We start from the raw sequence: 12377 nt of genomic DNA on the forward strand, positions 1-12377 counted from the left end.
TTCTTTGTGAGAATCTATTTCACTATTTCCACAAATCCATCAGTGTCCTGAAAATCAGGACAAACAATTCTGCATCAGATGAAAAATAAGAACAAGGAACCACATGGAAAGAACATGATTCACACAGTTCTAGATGTCAGGGTCAGCTGCTCCCCACCTCAGGCCCATAGCAGCTCTGTTCACTTGTCCACATCCTACCCAGCAAGTCCATATAATGTTAATCTGTCTCTCTTACTACTGTTGGTCTATTATTACCTACATGCAGGTGTCCTCATTATTGTTAATATGGGGAGGGAAGGAATTGGGAATAAAAAAAGAATTTACATGTTATTCACATATACCAACTCCCCATGATGAATGTAATAATTATGTACTGCAGAAATAAATACTACAAAATAATAATTGTGAACAGTCAGATTGCAATATGCTGGATTCAAGGCCCTGTTCATGAAATGATATGGACAAAAAGGATTTTCAGAGAACATTGCATACAAATCAGTTAATAAAGTGTATTGGCACTGGGCTGAAGGACATGGACCAGCCCAATCACAAGTGTGACACATCAGGGGAACAGGCCAGGTGTCCTGGTGGGAACACAGATGAGTAGATGAGGATTTAGATGACCTTTTCTTCCTATAATGCAGACTAATATCACTGATGGCAGTGATGACTATACTGGACACCACTGGGTCCCTGCGGTGACGTCACATACAAAGTTACTCCTGCATCCAGTAAGTCCGCCCCTTCACACTGGAGGTCAGAACATACAATCTACATCCTCAGGGTCTCATAGTAAGGGGGGATGGATCTAGGCTCTGCTCTCTGCCACCAATTACTCATGAATTCTGAGACACAGCTTTCTGATTCAGAGACAAAAAGATTTGGAGGTCAGCTCAAGGAAAGATTATTTGAGACCTAATTAATGTCCCTGATAGCTTCCTTTTGCCCATGGTGACTGTGTATTTTCTAATGCATTCATATAGAGTTCAGTTTCAAGGAATCATGAAGGTCTTTGCTGGATTGCACTGGAAAGCATTTCACTGAATCCTAAATACACAATAGTAAACAAGAACTGGACACCAATAGTAAATAAGAACTAGGTGCCACTAAAAACCAGTGCTCAGCACAGCACAGGTCACTTCAAAGCTGTCTCTGTGTTCAGCTCTGAGGTTCACATCCATCCTTATTCTCTATCAAGTGTGGAATCTACAGGTCTAGAACCTCCTAACAACACCTCACTTTATCCAAGAAGAAAGGGATCAGTAGAGAGCTGTGTTTCAACAAGGCTAAAAATGACACTACACAAGTATAAATATCTACTTTGATTCATAAAAAAGGGGAAGAAGGTTTGAGATGAAAAAATATTTTCTCCATAGAACCTCATGAACATAGATATGCATTTCACACACACAAGGAAAAATTCTAGTCAAGTGTGTGGCTTAAAGCCTATAAAATTAATGACAACTTTCATATTTGAGATAATTCACTCAGAATTTAATAGGATGGGCACATTTAATTGTTGGCCTGAAAACTTTTATCACATCCCATTTTCATCATTACTTTTGCAAATCTAAAAGGGACCAAGTTTTGGAGAAGCAGGGGGGAAGAGAGGGGATGGGATGAACAGCAAAAAGAATTAAGATGTTTTTTGTAATGTACAGTAAATGCAATGGTTCTGTGTGGAACACTTAACAATAAGAAATAAAATTTCAAAAACCTTTGGAATATGCACACTTTAAGAATGGAACATGTAGAGAGTGGAAATGGATTTGATGCAAACTCCAGAAATTGATGTGTACATATGAACATGTACCATGGATGTACATTGTGGGTATACATACATGCATAATATATATGTGCATATGTGCTATATTTATGTACCCTACAGCCTTCTTATCCCTGGGACCAGTGTGCTAGTTTCCAAAACTGTAAAGCTGTCTTTCACCTGAGAACTCGTCCAGCTCTCTAACCATCTTCACCACAAGTACTGTCCTGGAATGAGAGGACCTAGGCAGCGGAGCTAGGGAGAGAACATGGCCCTTGGAGGGCTTGGTCAGAATACCCCACCCGGGGGCAGTCTCCAAAACAGAGACCTCCTATCTCTCCGTCACACCTTCACATACAAGAATGCATCCCACATGCAAATACTGCATGAGGCACTCAGATCTCAGATTAAATCACATCACACATTTGCTTAAATTCAGGTTTTCCTTACACTTTAAGATACCATCTGTGATTTGTATTGCTAATCTGAAAGAAAACGGAAAATTACTGGCTCCTTCTCTTTCTGGTGGCAGCTCCCATTGATATGAGAGTCCCGGGGTTCAGACAGAAAGGAGGGGGGAGAGGGGTGATGCTGCATCTGAGCTCCAAACTCACTGTGCCCTCCATCCCCACTGTACTTTCCCAGGTGCAGCTCAGAGATCCTGGTAAAAGTCTGGTAGGAATTTGGAATCCACAGTGACAAGCAGATTGAGCCTAGACACAAACCTCACTTCTAGAGTGATCAGAACCAACAGGCCATGGTCAGTGCAACCAGGGCACGCTCAGTCACTCCAAAGGGTGAGTATTATCAGGATGCCCAGGAGCCAGACCTTCCAGGGGCCACAACAGGAGCAGGTGCACTGAGGCCCTGGGGAGACTTTACTTGCATTCTCCTTGCTGTTCATCACCTGATGAGTTATTTCTCTCCTTTTATTTAAGTGGAATAATAATGGGCTCTGTATCTTTTTCATTATGTCTTCTTCATGCAAGCTAATACTTATATATAACATTTTATATAACATTTTTAACATTTTATAGCTAAAACTTTAATTTTTAACAAATTTATTTTACTATTTCAATATCAATGATCTCACCAATTAAAAGGAAAATGTCCATTAAAGATCAGTACATTCCAAACAGAAGACGTACAACCATCAATACAATGTCATTATAAATCAGTTTTCTAAATTGCCAAAGGAACACCACACTTTTTAGCCATCACTTTTTATTCTGTTTGCTTCCTCTTTCTCCCTCAGTCAAGGAGAGGACTAACATATTTTTGTTTTTATGGAATTGCCAATCCTGAAACTTGTATATGCATCAAACAATAGGGAGAAAGTGCATCTATCAAAGTTCATCTGCTTATCAAAATAATTTCAATTTTATGCACTTGGTGACAATCTGTATGATTGGGATAAAACTTACAGACAGTAGCATATACTGATTAGGATGTGGAAAAACTAGAGTCCTCAAAATAGGTGATGAGATTGTGAAATTTCATAGCTAGTCTACAAAAAGCTCAATAGATCCGGAAATTACCAAAATAAAGCCATCATATGATTTCTCTCATTGGGTAATTAACTAAGAGTGTTGCAACTGCACATTTGCACAAAATCATGCAATCTGACATTTCTATAAAAATCCCTATTTGAAACAACAATTTAGAAACTACTCAAAGTCTGTCCATGCATAAAGGCTGATTAAAAACATATGGGATATTTTTCACCCATAAGAGATGGTATTAATATCCTTGTTACTGCATGAATATACATTAAAAATATGGTAACAGTCACAAAAACCCTACTGTGTGACACTGGGTACTTATAGTATCTACATTATCCATATCCATGCACACAGAAAATATTGCTACATGTTCCAGGGACTGTGGTGATGGGATAGGGGTTAGACAACGAATAACTGGAAATAAGCAAAGATTTCCCTAAGATGAGGAACACACTGGATAAGTACTGCTACAATAGGATTTTACTTGATCCTTTAAAAAGTGGTTTATGGCAAATAATAGATTCTGAGTAAGTGTATATGAGTGGGATAAACACGGAACATGTGTGACAGTTTCCTGAGCAGAATCACTCTATGTTTGAAGATGTCCAGTGTGAGATGCAGCTGGTGGAGTGTAGGGAGCCCTAGTGCTGTCTGCAGGTCCTAGAGACTCTGCTTTGCAGCCTCTGAATTCACCTTCAGTAGCTATAACATGTGCTGCTTCTGCCAGGCTTAAGGGAAGGGGCAAGAGTTGAGTTTTGCTAATTAGTAAGTGGAGGAGGTAGCACGTACTATGCAGACTCCATAAAGGGTCACTTGCTCATCTCCTGAGACAAAGTCAAGAACACTCTGTATCTTCAAATAATCAGCCTGAGAACTGAGGACATAGTCTTGTATTGCTGTGAACAAGAAATAGTGAGGCGACATCAATGCAAGCCAGCCACAAACCTCCCCTCAAGGGAGCCGACACGCAGGGGTCACAGAGTGTCCAATGAGCTCCAGTAATGGTTCCAGGAGCAGGAGCAGAGAAGGAAGCTGAGGGGTGAGGGCTTCCTGTCAGCCTTTGTGGCTTCCTCTCAGTCTTAACATCATATGACCTGAGGAGACCCTCAACACATAAGCTGCAGATGACTTAAGCAGTAACCAAGTTCCAAAGAAAGATTCTTTACATTTAATTGCATAAGTATACATTTACATAATTACTTTCTTCATCTCCTAAACATGAATTTTACTAGATGAGTAAATATGATTTGCATGCACTTCAAAGCACCTTGTAAATTTTCTGAGCTTAGGTTTTTTTCGAATGCCGAATCATCATCTAAAAATGAATCTGAAAGTTTATCCCCATAACATGGTATTGTCTCATGCAGAAATAAATGCTTCAGATTAGGGAATTAATCTGGATGCTTCACATCCCTCTCCACAGGGTCTGAGAACACACAGCTCTCTTTTATGTAGGCTGCTTCAGGAAATCTTGTCCCCAGGAACAGCACTAGCAGCATGTGGAGCCATGTGATCGGGGAGGAGGGAAGAGGGGCAACCAGGCTGAACTCAGGGCAGTGAGCAGGTGTTTAACTGGGCTCTTTCTGTCTCCAATGGCTGAACGCTTTCACCATGGAATTTATAATCTAAGGTTTTATTAAATAGCATGTTACAATTTGTTCTGTCTCTTTCTCTCTCTCATGAAAAAACACGTTTCAATGTATTTTCTGATCTATTAAAGAGAATACATATATATTCATACCAAAATATTCATATTTTATTTTTCATAGTTTTCTCATGACTGTCATTATTGTAATTATTTTATTTAACATTTCATTCATCAGTCACTTATATAAGTTCTCTGAAATAATCAATCATTGTTTGTATTACATAATATCAAGCTCCTGGTACAGTTCTCTGTAAAACAATAGGAACTTAAAAATGAGCTGCACACATGGTCCTCCCCACACAGGCAATGGTTCCTGCAGGTAGAGCTGAAGAGATACTTGCACCTGTAGACCATGCCTCTCAGAAGTGACCTTGGCCCTCTCCTTCCAGCACAACCTGGGAAGCACTGGGCACCTCCATCTGCTCACTCTGCTCTGCACCTCACTAGGACCAGCATCATCACTAAGGTGTCTTGCCTTAAGGAATGAGAGTTCTTGTCCCTGGTGCTGTGTCCCAGGTGCACCTGGCTGCTTTCAGCCCAAAGTAGTAACGCCTCCCAGAGTAGGCCATCACCTGAGTCGAAGCCATCTGATCATTATTGGAGCCTTCTGAATTTCAACCTGCAAGAGGTCCCTGAATTTTCTGAAACATTCTCAGAAATTACATGCTATGACCCATCTCTGAGTCTTTTCAAGTTCCCCTGTGAATGTCCATGTGCTATTTACATTTAGTGACAGCAGAGCCCTGTCTCTAGGAACAGTATGCAAATGGGCTGCTGAAGGTGCTGTAGAACTAATGGCTATCAAATTTTATCAATTCTACAAAAGTACCAAAATCTATGCACCATTGTACATATATAAGCTTATGTACGTGCCATCACCTGAAGTCTCACTTCTCCTGATGTAAGTTATTTAAATAAATTTAGGTGAGAAATTCAATGTGCCTCTATCTGAAGCCAAATTTCTCTTCCTCTGTAGATCTGTGACATAGAACACAAGTTCTCTGCTCAAAATTACAATGAGGGACAGACATGCATCACACCTGACCCATGGCTCTCTCCTCAGATTAATCCTTCCTTTTTCTTGAAGTGCAGTAAGGTCACTGTTCATTATTTTATCATCTCTTCTCTTCCCAGTAGAATTTAACAGTCCAACCACTCATATTATAAATTAGTAACAAAACTCAAAGGATTAACACAATACATGTTGTTTTGAACTCTGACTAAAAGCTACAGGGATTTAGATTTCTTCCAAGAAGGCCCTTCAACCCCCTGTGCCTCCTGGAGAGCTCTTCATCTAATTGGCACTAGGAAAAATGAAGAGGGCCTGTAAGAGTTTCTGTTATTGCTCCATGCATTGATTTGCCTGCACATTCAGTATCTCAATCATTCTCTTATGCCTGTTTTCAACCTCTGATAACCAAAATTCATAGCAACAGAGAGCAGTGTGTAAAGAGCAAGACTTTAATTGTTGAACTATTGCAGAAATAGTGACTCACAACCACCCAAGGTAGAAAATGATTATAACATATAAAATAATATTAAAATGAGTATTTTCTACTTTATAATGGGCCTCAGAAGAGACAGACATGGGAGCTGCATATCCACGTGTTGCCGCAGAATTGGGTGCTAGGTGCTCAATTTCCTGGGTGATGAGGACCATCTTCTGGAGGAAGTCTCAAGGACTGGCACAATGGACTGTCCCAGTTTATGAGCAGAGTGAGGCTGTGGAGGAGCTTGCTTTCAGCCAGTCCCACCCCTGAGTCCACCCCAGCTGCCAGAAGCTCCGACTCCAACATGGAAGGCAGAAGAAAGTCAGATGTGCAGCCATCTCCATCTTCAGGTCTGACTGGGCATGAGGACAAGGTAGCTCCTCTTTGAGTTACTCCTGTGAGGTGACACAAACGCATGCAGACAGTAGCAGGCATTTGCTCATACAGTAACTGCCAATGACTTGTCCATTGTTAGACTCTTCCAGCCCTTTCTATGCCTGTCATAGAAAGAACAGGACTGAACATGCAGGAGTAGCCCCCTGATGTCTCGATATACATAGCACTCTGGGAGGAGGGACTATCTGTCCCTGTCACCTCTTATCCTGCAGGACAGGAAGCACAGGGAGGAACTTGTCTGCTGCAATGAGGGGCCTCTTGGCTTTGATGTCCTCCAACCACAGGGCTCATGTGAGCCTTAGTGTCCTGAGACCCTGGTCCTGACTTGGGCAAGTGTTCCTGCTTGGGGTCAGACATGGAAGCCACCAGTGAGGACCCATGTGTTACTCATCACAGACTCGCTCCCTCTGAGTCCTGAGTCCTCTAATTAGGGTTAGAAATTCAGTGAGGGGAATGCAAATTCTACAGCTCCTCATCTTCTGGATTAAAAAGACCAGAAGGGCCTGGATCAGGATTCTGGTGCCCACCATGGACAGTCTTTGGTCCACCCTCCTTCTGATGACCGTTCCTACCTGTGAGTGCCCTGGTCAGGGCCTCAGGGATGCAAAGGCTCCTTTCCTTACTGAAACCAGCTTCACCTTCTTCTCTTTCTCCACAGGGGTCCTGTCCCAAGTCACCCTGAAGGAGTCTGGCCCTGGCCCAGTGATCACCACCCATACATACCCTCAGGTTGACCTGCTCCTTCTCTGGCTTCTCACTGAGCACACCTGTTATAGGTTTAGCCTGGATCTGTCAGCCTCCGGGGAAGGGCCTGGAGTGGCTGGTAACCATTAATTGGGAAGATGATAAGTACTACAGCCCAGCCCTGAAGAGCTGGCTCACAACTCCAAGGACAACTCCAACACCCAGGTGTTCCTCACAATGACCAGCATGGACCCTGCAGACACAGCAAGAGCAGCACAGAGACTCAGCCTCAGGTTCCTCCTGTACAAGATGCCAGGCTGATTCTCAAGTCTCTTTTCTCTCCACTCTGCAAATCTGGAAAATGTCAAAGGTTCCTTCCTGGCAGCCTCTGGGGATCCTCTCCTCCCCAGAATCTGTGGTCCCTGTCTTACTGTTAATTTTTCAATTCTACATGGTGGTCTTCTTAATTGTCCATGCTAGACAAATTTTCTGTATATAAAGGTGCATCATGGGGGAGGGGAGGGAAAGGGCATTAATAAAAGAAAGAAGAATGGTGTCATATATACATGTAACCGTTCCCTAAGACACTTGTAAACTGAATTCAAACATGTACAAATAAAATTAAAAAGTTTTTAAGATGTTTATCACGAGGAGTTCTAGGTAGCCACCCAGACTGGCCACAGATAGGACATATCTTGTGCCTCAAATCCATAGAGCAACAGAATAGAAATAACCATAACATGGACCCTTACTGAGCTGTAGGTATAATGCTGGACAAGCATAGTTGTGAAAAAGCCTAGGAAGCTGTGGTGAACCTATGGCATTGGTGGTGTTTGGTGTTCTTTTAATACAAATGGTGTTAATGTTTGAGTTGATTTTTTTTCTAAACTAAAACTTCAGTATTCAGGTTTAATTGCAGGGCTGACACTTTGCAATAAATAAGTATTTTGTGTTGCAGTTTGAGTGATCCTCTCTAAAATGTTAGCCCTCACTGGTTTAGGGTTATGGTTTGGAGTTAGACTGGCCCCTATAGCTCCTGTATGGAAGACTTGACTCCCAGTGTAGCAATATTAAAATGTGAGGCCTGAACCTGTGATTAGATCATGAGGACACCAATGTGCTAAGTGGACTAACCCATTGATGGAGTCAGACAGAAATGGGCTGTTGGAAGGTGGGGCCTAGTGTCAGGAAGTAGGTCATGGGGCGTGTCCTTGGACGTGGTGACTTGTTGAGAAAGCACAATTCTCACTTCTTGTTCTCATTCACCTCTCACACCTTGTGGAAAACCAACAAGATAAAACCACATGGAAAACACTGTGACAGACTTTCCAAAGCCAGGCATCATCAGACACAGCCAAGTGAACCACATGTCCTAGGTATCTATCAGATGTGCAGATGGGGGAGGGAAGCATGGGAGAGGGTGATCAATGGGTACTGTGGGAGAGTCCCCTAGACACAAGAGCTCTGGTGTGCTGTTACTCAGTAGGGTGACCATACATAACAGTACTGCACTGTGTATGACACAAATCTAGCAGAAGGGAGTTTAGTGGTGTCACCACAAATAAAGGATAAATTCTCAAGCAGTAGACAAGTTTACTCTGATTTAAGCCCTATAGAATTTACACGTCTATTGAAACATCACAAGGAATTCTAAAATATGTGTGATTTTGATGTTTTTATATATCAGCTTAAACAGAATTAAAGTAAAATTCAATGAAACGAATAATATCTACTAGAAAAAATGGCATAGGAATTTTATAGGTGCTTCAGTCATAACTGCCCCATATTGAAAAGAAATGTGTCATTCAATGAGTGAATAGATAAATGGTGAAACAGACAAAGAGAAGAAGATTTAAAAAAATATTTCTTATATTTTAAAAAATAGTGTTTTCCTTCTATCTGGAATACCCAACTAGATCTATTAGAATTGTATTCAAATTTTCAACTTCATCGATGTTGCCTCATAGGCATTAACTCCTATCTGCACCATCTTTCTAATGGCGTTCTCTTCTTACTTTAGGAATGGATAAGGTTTTTGCTGTCTCAACTTTATTAAAGACAAGGACTATACCAGTCCACTGCTCTTTGCAGGGTTTCTTCATCAACACACTTTCCTCTTCTATTATTTTCCAGAGTTGATGTGGAAACTGCCTGCACAAGAACTCACAGCGGCAGTGTGTCCATACTTGGAGGGAGTCACAAAGAGCCTGATGAGAGAATCTACATATTGTGAGGGCTTCACCTCTGGGGCCCTCATGAAGGGAGCTGGGCTTTTTTTTTCAAGAGATATTACTATGCTTTATTTATAATAGTAAGAAACTGGAAACAAATGTCCAATAGAAGATTGGTTTAATAAAACACAGAATCATACCTTGTAAGCTATAAAATGGAATTGTGAACTATCATTAAAAATGTGTTGTCAGATTATTTAATGACATGGAAAGATCTGTTATATTTTCCCAATGACTTCCTAACTTCCTCGACTTCTTCACTCATTCTCATTTAGACTAACTTTGCTTCTTATTTTATTGAGAAATCTCAGTCAAACAGAAAACACAGCTGCAATTTACTGCCACATGAACCCACACGCCTGCATCTTGGCTTTTTTGCTCCTCTCGTGACCCAAGAGCTGGAGCACCTCGGAGAAGACCAACCCCTTCTTTCACTGTGCAGGCCACTCCATCCCTCTGTGCCATTGTTAACAAGCTGTACATCAGTGCAAGGACACCAGAGGGTGCCTGAAATGAGGAATCCTGTGAGTGCAAATCACCAGTCTGGGACAGGCTGGAACACACAACAGGCGTAACCACTCTTTATCTATACAAAAGCTTTTCTTGACTATTTTATTTACATGTCTTTTTTCAGTATCCACAACTTTAGCCAACAGTTCTGTTTCAGCAGTCTGTGGAGCATGTGAAAACCTGCAGTACTCTCCCTGATAACACTTGCAAGGATATTCATTATGCAAATACAGACACTTTTCACCTCTGGTGCAATATCCTTGTCCATACGCTTACACATGTCCTTTTTCTTCTCCATCTCTGCATCATGATCAAACTTATACTCGTCTCCCTTAATGCATTTCCTTTCAAGAAAGTATTTGCAAACCTTCCTCCCCTTGCGTTCCACTGTATGCTGCAGGCTGACTCTCTGACTCATTCTCACATGCTGCTGCTTCTCCTTAGGCTCAGCATCCTCTTCTTTCGGACCACTCTTCTGCGATAAGGCTTCTGGCCCTTTGTTTCCAGTGCCAGCCTGTTTTTGTTTCATTCTCTTCTCTCTACCATTCTTGTGACCAGGTTTAAGATTGTTAGATTTTGGTTTAGCACAGTATCTTTTACTCTCTCTTTTGTCACAGATTCTTTAGAAGGTGAAAGGGGCTGGGCAGCATTTGCCATTTCTTTAGCTCATATGTACTTTTGAAGTTCTTTCTCAAAATTACTATCTGGTTCCTGACTGCAGGTATCATTGTCAGTGTATGACTCATAGTCTTTAGTTCTTGATTTTCCATCTGGCAAACTCTTTGGTGATGTACATGTAAAGATTTTGCTTCTACCTTGCCAATCCAATCCTAATTGTGTCATTTTATTGCCAGACTATTTGGGTTGGGCCTAGGTTTCAAAGTTTAATGGACAGATGAAGAGTAGGCATATCTTCCCTGGTTCCCCACCTTAAGAAGAAAGCACTGTATCTTCTCCATTCATATAAGGCGTTCTCACTGGAAGTATGGAGCACATGTCTTTAATCTGTTGAGAAGTTTCTGTTTTACTTCTAGTCTCCTGATAGCTTTTACCATGAACAGCTGTAGAATTTAGTCCAGTACTTTTTCTCCAACTCCTGACAGGAACATATGGCTTTTTCCTTTCCTCTGTTAAAATGATGACATATTGGGCTGGATCTTCTAATGCTGAACCAACACTGCCATCCCTATAATAAAACCACTTTCTACATACTGCCAGATCTGACTTCTAATTGTTTTGTTAAATTTCTATGTTCATATATTTTTCTTCTATTATCTTTATCCAGTTTTAGGGTTAGCACAATGTTGATTTCCTAAAATGAGGGGAGAAGTGTTCCTTTTTTCTGCTTTAAATGTTTGTTATAATTTATCAGTTAAAATGTATATAAACCTGTTGTTGTCATATTATAGGTAGGTTTTCAAGCTAGGAATATACTTTCTTTAATAGGTGCTATTCTAATTTTATATTTCCTCCAGAGTTAGTTTCATTAGTTTTCCAAGGTACTTCTTAGAAGTTGTCAAATTTATTTCAAAACAGATTTTTGTAATATGCTTTCTATATCCTCTTAAATTCTGTAAAATCTGTGGTAATATCTCCTAGATCTTGAAATTATAATTTTTTAAATGTATAATTGATATTGTGTAATAAGAAGAAAAGGTCTAAAGGTGCAGGGGAAGTGGGAGGGGTAGGGGAAAGGAAAAAAGGGAAAAGAAAAAATACGAGAAAAGGAAAAAAATGGAAACAAAGTCTTTGCAAATAGGGAAGGGTGGAGGGGGTGAAGGGACGGCAGGGGAATGGGGAAAAAAATAAGAACCAAGATACTCATGTAATGGTACAAGATCTCAATGATGAATGTAACTGTATTTTATACCTAAAATGTACCAGTAAACTTAATGCCAAAGAAAAAGAGGAGAGTCCACTGACCCCATGATTGAAAAGAGCTACCTAAGGAATCAGTTCCTGGGATACTCAGCCTTCCAGCAACTTTCCGTAGCCATTGTACCTATAACCGGGTGGAAGGGGCGCAGCTACTGCTTCATCTGGCAGCACACATTTTTCTAACCTCATGGTGCTTGTTGTTTAGTCATGTCCAATATAAAAATTATATCAGAAGCTTTCACCCAGGTTTGTAAGGAAAGCACGGGAGATCAG

The 12377-nt window shown here is 40.9% G+C and overlaps 1 pseudogene; it reads right to left on the reverse strand.

Annotated features, from left to right (window-relative positions):
- Positions 1-7263: 7263 nt before the first annotated feature.
- On the reverse strand, positions 7264-11069 carry LOC101697352 (zinc finger CCCH domain-containing protein 8 pseudogene; annotated as a pseudogene).
- Between the last annotated feature and the right edge of the window lie 1308 nt (positions 11070-12377).

The sequence above is a fragment of the Heterocephalus glaber genome, unplaced genomic scaffold, assembly GCF_053883595.1.
Source record: "Heterocephalus glaber isolate CG9 unplaced genomic scaffold, H.glaber_assembly_v1.0 deba00001724, whole genome shotgun sequence".
NCBI classification, from domain to species: domain Eukaryota; kingdom Metazoa; phylum Chordata; class Mammalia; order Rodentia; family Bathyergidae; genus Heterocephalus; species Heterocephalus glaber.